The following is an 8,515-nucleotide window of genomic DNA, read 5'->3' as shown; positions in this document are numbered from 1 at the left end:
CTTCCTGCCCCCCCCCCCACCAAACACACATCTGACTATATTTATAATGAGACTCCCCTTTAGACCTCTTTTCTGTTTTGCAATTTTAATGTATATATTTTTAAATAAAGCTATTGATCATTTATTTTATGTGATTAAACAATTGTATTAAGCCCCAAGTTTAAGAAGGTATAGCATTAATGTTATGATTTCTTAACAGAGTAAATATTTGGTCTTAGTGAGTGTAGAGTAAATACTGTTTAGTAGCAAAAGTAAATGGTTAAAGGCACTGCTCATTTGGGGCCGAGCCCGGGCGCCCAGTGCTTGCAGCGGGCGCGGAGCCGGCTCAGAGCAAGAAAAGCGAACCCAACCGGTCGGGACCCCCGCTCGGGACCGCCGCTAGCCGCCGCCTCCTCCCCCCCATCGGTGTACTGTCCCAACTCGAAAGTCCAGTTCTGCGGCCCGGCAGCGGCCAGCCAGCGAGCGCGATGACACAGGAATACGACAAACCTGCTAGACCTTCAGAGCAGATTTAGGGGTAAGTTGAAGAGCGCTGGTGCCCTGGCATCTTCTTTTCCCTGGCTGGCGGAGGAACCTGCTGTAGGAGTTATTTTGCCACTTGCATCATTGATGCAAACGGCCTGTATTGGTTCTTCAGAATATCCACAGCGGCGCTCCTACACTAGTGAGGATGAAGCCTGGAAATCTTTCCTGGAAAACCCTCTCACTTCAGCAACCAAGCCATGATGAAACATCAACGGGGATGAAGACAGCGCGGCCGCCCTGGGCCTGCTCTAGGACTGTTACAAGGTTCCAAGGGAAAGAAGGTCTTCAGCAGTAAAGTCAGGTGTTGAGCACCGAGAGCCAGATCACAGCAAAAGAAACAGCATACCAGGAGTGGCAGAGCAGCCCCTCATTTCTGCTGGAGAAAGCAGAGTGCAAGTACTGAAAAACGTGCCATTTAACATTGTCCTTCCCCAAGGCAGTCCGCTGGGCATTGATAAGCCAGGCCACCTCACAGCTCCTGACACGACAGTCACGGTCTCCACAGCAGCAATGCCTACTCACGCCATCAAGACTGAAACCCAGCCACAAGGCTTTGCTGTGGGAATACCCCCCACAGTGTACCACCCCGAGCCCACAGAGCCCGTGGTAGTTTTCGACCATAACCTCAGTCCTGACCAGTTCAGCTCTGGCGCTCAACCCCCAAATGCTCAACGGCGGACTCTGGACTCTACTTTCTCAGAGACCTTCAAGGAGGGCGTTCAGGGGGTTTTCTTCTCCTCGGATCTCAGTCCGCGGATGCCTGGGATGAATTCAGAGGACTATGTTTTTGACAGCGTTTCTGGGAACAACTTTGAATATACTCTAGAATCGCTTCGCAAGAAGACAGGAGATAGCACTATGGCGTGCCTGAACAAAGGCCAGTTCTACCCTGAAACCTTGAAGGAGGTGAGCAGCAATGAAGGAATTCATCACCCCGTCAGCAGAGTCCCAAGTCTGATCATGGTGGTTTTTGCTGAAGACAAAACAGAGAAGATCAGTTAAGGGCACTCCCGCCAGCACACGGCCAAACAAAGGTGCATTGACAGAGCTGACCACGAAGAAAGCTTCAACACCGTCAGCAACATTGAGGAGATCGCCTATAATGCTATTTCCTTCACCTGGGACATTAACGATGAAGCCAAGGTTTTCATCTCTGTGAACTCCTTAAGCACAGATTTCTCCTCTCAGAAGGGCGTGAAGGGGTTGCCTCTGAACATTCAAATTGACAACTACAGTTACAACAACCGCAGCAACAAGCCAGTGCACCGGGCCTGCTGCCGGCAAAGGTCTTCTGTGACAAGGGAGCCGAAAGGAAAATCAGGGATGAAGAACGAAAGCAAAGCAGGAGACAAGTTTCAGATGTTAAAGTGCCACTGCTTCCTTCTCACAAACGCACGGACATCACGGTTTTCAAACCCTTTCTTGAGTCTGTCCTCGTCATTCCTGACGTGCACTTTGCCAGCCTGCAGCGGGGCACTCATGTCCGTCCCATTGCCTCAGAGGAGTTGGAGGGTGAAGGCTCCACCTTGAAAAGAGGGCCATATGGCAGGAAGATGACCTTGCCGTCTGCCTCCGGCTAAGCTGACCCGGATAGAAGAACCGAAGAGAGTGCTGCTCTGCGTGCAAAAGGAGGCAGAAGAAGTCTCTGATGCCTCATGCTCAAGAGCCGTCTTTAAAGGGCTTGATGGAAGCTATCTCAGACAAATATGATGCTCCCCAGGACAAGATTGGGAAGATATTCAAGAAGTGTAAAAAGGGGATCCTGGTGAACATGGATGACAACATTGTGAAGCATTACTCCAAAGAGGACACCTTCCAGCTACAGATGGAAAAAGTGGGGGGGTGGGGGGGTGGGTCGTACAAGCTCACCCTGACAGAGATCTAGAGGCCAGACACCCGCAGCCCCCACTAGTTCTAGAAGGTGTTACTAGATCTTACAGTTTGGCCATGGCTTCCCCAGTCCGCATTGCACAAACAGGTGACATCAAGGGAAGGGCAAATGAATTAAATGTTTTTCTGAGGGGAGAGAAAGCATCACTGATAAAAAGAGGTCAGGGAAATCTGTAAAGAGCATAACTTACAAAACTTACCAAAAAATAACCAAATAGTGTACCCAAATTGTCAGCTGTGAGGACATAGCGGGCCAAGTAAATGGTGATAGAAAACAGGAAAATCTTAATCAAAACTTTTGGCATGAGAAAGGTGTGTGTAATAATAGTCCTGAAGGAGCTCACTAGTAAACGAAAGCAAAGGAGAGTGGAAGTTTACCAAAATCTATTGGAGAGACAAGATGATGTTCTGGGCCATGTTATCACTGCTAATGAAACATAAGTTTACCAATATGACTCTGAATTGAAATAAAGTATCAAAAATACACAATGAGTGTCAGCCAGTTCTCCATTACCAAAAAAATTCCAACAATCCAAATCAAGAGTCAAAACAAAGTTGCTAACCTTTTTGATATAAGAGAAATTGTTCATTATGAATTTGTACCAACTGGACAAATGGTTAACCGAGTTTAGTATTTGAAAGTGTGTGAAAAAGTTAGATGAAACAGCCTGAATTTTTTGTCTGCAACTCATGGGTCTTACATCACGACAATGTGCCAGCCACACGGCACTGTCTCTGAGGAATTTTTAGCTGGTAAACAAATAATTGTGTTGGATACACTCCCTACTCATTTCATCTGGCCCTCAATGACCTTTTTTTTTTCCCCCCCCAAAGATAAAGGAAATATTTAAAGGAAGACATATTGATGACATTCAGGACATCAAGGGTAATAGGATGACAACTCTGATTGCATTATAGAAAGAGTTCAAAAATTGCTTCAAAAGGTGCACTAGGTGCTGGCATGGGTGCATAACTCCCCATGGGGACTGCAGTGACATTGAGCAATGAGATATATAGCACTTTCTCTAGGATGAATTTGTGAACTTAATTGTCAGACCTTATTAAAGTTATGAATCAGCCAAATAGATCTTTGAATATGGTGTGACTTTCCTTTATCTTAACATGCACTGATCTCACTAGAATAAAATTAAAGTAAAATTTTAATTTGTATAACATTAGAGAACATGCCAACAAAACACTGTAACTTTCTAAGTAGTTGTAAATGTGGCTATCTCAAGAGACTTTTAGTATAAATTGGCATTATGTAAATGAGCTATTCATATTGTGTAACATTAGGGAGACTTAACAAAATATTCAATTACTGGTGATATTTATTACTTGCAAATTGTTCTATATAATAAGTTCCCTAACAAGAATTTATGAAATAGATTATCTATAGTCTTCTGAGCTATTCAGGTACTCAAAGCCTACCTAAGTAACAAGTGCAATTAGTTAATTAGAGAAGGTTTATAATGCTGTATGTTCCCATCATGTTCACCAGAAAAATAATGACACTAAAATTAAAAAAAATATGTTCATTCTGTTGTAATTTTAATGTTTGTGATTTATGTACTGTATTACAAAATAATAGTTGTTTGAAGACATTCAATGTGATTTTAATGACTTAACCTATAGCTCCAAGGAAGTCTTTAGTGTTATAAAGAAAAATCCAATATTTTATTATATCATGATATTTTGGCAAATGCATTCTGAGATAAGATATACAATTAACTCATTATCAATTAACTTATTAAAATTACCTCACAGACTTTGAAGCTATATGGATTCATGTAACAATTTGACCTCAGATAAATTAGACCCCCTGAGACCTTGGTTTTCCTGTTCTGCAAAATGGGAATAATGATGCTGGCAATCTCCATTGTCTGGAGTGAGTGATAAATTGAGTTTATGAGTGGGTATTAACCTGGTCACTGTTCATTATGTGATATGTGATTAATGTCTACTGCCTTTCAGATTTAGGTATTTGTAGACTGATCAAATGACATTCCTCTTAGGTATCCCAAACCTCAGCCTCAGAGTTATCACTTATTCTCTGTGTCATAGTTTCATTATTTTTCTTCAATTTGCTGCAATCTTGGACAACTGTTTCCTTCAAATTGAGGTCTCTTCTTTTAATTGACCTGTACCCTACACATATTAATGGCTCTCTCACCCTTGTATATATATATACACTATAAGGTTAAGGCTTATCTTTCCCCAGAAGACAACTAATATTATATATATGTACTTCGAAATATTCAACATTTTATCACTTAACATTTTTATCACTAAGTATCAAAGAGAACCATAAAACACTAAGATAGGCAACGTTTTACCATGACTCAAGCATTATAAATGTGTTCCATGTAACCAGAAAATAAGTATACAACATTTTATCACTAACTATATGAACTATGTGCTAAAGAAGATCTTTAAAACTTACTCATCTAATATAAATGAAAGTTTATATGCATTGAACGATAATTTCCTGTTTGCCTACCCCTTAGGTCCTGGCAGCTACCACTGCATTCTCTGCTTCTATGAGTTTGGCTTATATACAAGTTATAATTATATATAAGATATAATATATCTTTGAGTCTCTTATAAAAAATTCTTTTTATTTCCTGTTTGGATTCTTTGTCTTGTAAAATTATTTATTTATATGTATTCTATAATATCATAGGTTTTTATATATACTTTTCATTTGTTTTCATATTCTTCTGCCCACGTTTCTTTCCTAGTAAATATTCTAGAAAAATAGAATTAATGCTTCACCCATGACCTAATATCAACAAAAATGACATGCAATATTTTGATAAACAAATTTAGCAAAGTCTCAGGGTACAAACATCAATGTACACAAATAATAGCATTCCTATACAATAATAACAGTCAAGCTGAGAGTCAAATCAAAGACTCAATATAGTTACAAAGAAAATAAAATACCCATGAGCATACTTAATCAAGGAGGTGAAAGATCTCAACAAAGAGAACTATAAAACACTAAGAAAAGAAATTGGAGAAGATACAAACAAGTGGAAAAACGTAACATGTTCATGGACTAGTAGAATCAACATTGTTAAGCTGTTCATACTACCCAAAGTGATTTAAAGATTTAGTGAAATCCCTACCAAAATACCAATGTCATATTTCATAGATCTAGAAAAAAATAATTATGTACTTTGTTTGGAATGAGAAAAGAATCCGAAAAGTGAAGGAAATCTTAAGCAAAAGGAACAAATCTGGAGGCATCACTTTCTACACTTCAAACTATCCTACCATGCCACAGTACCCACAACAGCACAGTATTAGCACAAAAGTAAGTGCTGGGAAAACTTAACTGCCACATTCAGAAGAATGAAACAGGATCCATATCTCTTACCACTCACAAAAGTTAAGTCAATGTGGATAGTGACTTAAATGTAGTATACAAACCATAAGAATTCTAGAATAAAGTATAGGAAAGTCTTTTCTAGATATTAGCCTAGGCTAATAATATATAAAGAAGACCCCAATGGTAATAACAGAAACAACAAAAATCAATGAATGGGACTTCATATAATTAAAAGTAACTGCATAACCAAATAAATAATCAACTGAACAAACAGACAACCTAAAAAATGGTAGAAAATATTCTCAAGCTGCATATCCAATAGAGGGCTAACAGCCATATTCTATAAAAAAAAAAAAAAAAAAAACTCAAGCAAATCATCAAGAAAAATATCAATTGCATTTAAAAGTAGGCAAAAGACATGAACAGAAGATTTTCAAACGAGAATGACCAGCAAACATGTAAAAATAAAACAATTACATTTAAAAGTAGGCAAAACACATGAACAGAAGATTTTCAAAAGAAAATGGCCAGCAAACACATGAAAATGATTAATATCACTAGGTAAAAGAGAAATACAAGTTAAAACTACAATGATACATCACCTTAAAAAGTCTAAAATAATAGATGCCAACGTGGATGCAGAGAGAAAGGAACACTGCTACACTGTTGGTGGGACTGCAAATTAATCTCTGTGGAAAACAGTGTGGAGATACCTCAAAGAACTAACAGTAGACTACCATTTGATCTATCAATCCCTGTACTGGGTATTTATACAAAGGAAAATAAGTTATTTTTATCAAAAAGACAGCTGTACCAGAATGTTTATTGCAGCACAATTCGCAATAGCAAAGATGTGGCGTTAACCCAAATGCCTATCAATTAAAGATTCGCCTGTGGCTCAGTGAGTAGGGCGCTGGCCCTATACGCTGAGGGTGGCAGGTTCGGACCCAGCCCCGGCCAAACTGCAACAGAAAAATAGCCGGGCGTTGTGGCGTGTGCCTATAGTCCCAGCTGCTCGGGAGGCTGAGGCAAGAGAGTCGCGTAAACCCAAGAGTTAGAGGTTGCTGTGAGCCATGTGATGCCACGGCACTCTACCCGAGGGCAGTACAGTGAGACTCTGTCTCTAAAAAAAAAAAAAAAAAAAAAAAAAAAAAAAAATATATATATATATATATATATATATATAGTGTATATATGTATACCATGGAATACTACTCAGCCATAAAGAAGGACAGGTTATTGCCTTTTGCAGCAATTTGGATGGAACTGGAAACCACTATAGTTTTTCTTTTTATTATTATTTTTTTAGACAGAGTCTCACTCTACCCTCTGTAGAGTGCTATGGCATCACAGCTCACAGCAACCTCAAACTCTTGGGCTCCAGTGATTCTCTTGCCTCTGCCTCCCAGGTAGCTGGGACTACAGGCACCTGCCACAGCGCCCAGCTATTTTTTTTTTTTGAATTTTTTTTTTTTTTTTATTGTTGGGGATTCATTGAGGGTACAATAAGCCAGTTACACGGATTGCAATTGTTAGGTAAAGTCCCTCTTGCAATTATGTCTTGCCCCCATAAAGTGTGACACACACTAAGGCCCCACCCCCCTCCCTCCATCCCTCTTTCTGCTCCCCCCCATAACCTTAATTGTCATTAATTGTCCTCATATCAAGATTGAGTACATAGGATTCATGCTTCTCCATTCTTGTGATGTTTTACTAAGAATAATGTCTTCCACTTCCATCCAGGTTAATACAAAGGATGTAAAGTCTCCATTTTTTTTAATGGCTGAATAGTATTCCATGGTATACATATACCACAGCTTGTTAATCCATTCCTGGGTTGGTGGGCATTTTCAGTTGTCATTGTTGTTCAGCTGGCCTGGCCGGGTTCAAACCCACCAGCCTTGGTGTATGTGGCCGGCAGCCTACCCACTGAGCTACGGGGGCTGCCCTGGAGACCAGTATCTTAAGAGAAGTAATAAACAATGGGAAAACAAAGACCACATATATTCACTATTAAATTGAAACTGCCTTAAGAGCACACATATACTTAGAGAGAAGTAAAACTTAATGGAAATCAAGTGATGAGATGATGGCCAACGTCCTACCTAAAGTGTACAATAAAGACTATCTGGGTGATAGGCAATGTTTTACCATGACTCAAGCATTATAAATGTGTTCCATGTAACCGAAAATATTTGTACCACCATTATGTTATGTGTACCACCAAATTATAAGTGTGTGCGTGTGTGTGTGTGTGTGTGTGAATAAAATTAAGAGTAGTTTCTAAAGAAAGATAGCAGATAGAACCTGTCCCCATGACTGCCCATTCTCAAATCCCATCTAACCATCCTCTATATCTCCTGGTTTGGGTTACTACTGAGGCAAACAGTCAAAGACTATCCAAAGCATACGAGAGTCAAGAGTGTCCAAGACATGACATCGTTTTTTCTTTTGTGTGTGTGTTGCTTTATTTTATTTGTTGGTTCTTTAGATGTTAAAACAGATCTCACTGAGGATAAATCATGTTATGGGCATGCTTTTTTAATGGCTTTGTTGATGAATAATTGATATACAAAAAGCTGTATATATTTAATATGTGTAATCTGTATGCACATATGAAACCATTCATAATATAACCACTACAATCAAGGTAATGGATACATCCAATACTATCAAAGTTTCCTTGTGTCCCTTTTTTCTGTATTTCTGAGTATTATGAAGCACTCCCCAGCTATTTTTTTGTTGCAGGACAAAAACAATCAATTA

At 39.4% G+C, this 8,515-nt stretch overlaps 1 pseudogene; it reads left to right on the top strand.

The window, feature by feature from the left end:
• The first annotated feature begins 467 nt into the window (after window positions 1-467).
• LOC128568099 (grainyhead-like protein 1 homolog) lies at window positions 468-2,410 on the top strand (annotated as a pseudogene).
• The last annotated feature ends 6,105 nt before the right edge of the window (window positions 2,411-8,515 follow it).

This window comes from Nycticebus coucang, chromosome 16 (assembly GCF_027406575.1).
Source record: "Nycticebus coucang isolate mNycCou1 chromosome 16, mNycCou1.pri, whole genome shotgun sequence".
NCBI lineage: Eukaryota > Metazoa > Chordata > Mammalia > Primates > Lorisidae > Nycticebus > Nycticebus coucang.
Note: the sequence above shows the minus strand (reverse complement) of the source record. Positions and strands in the feature narration are given on the sequence as shown.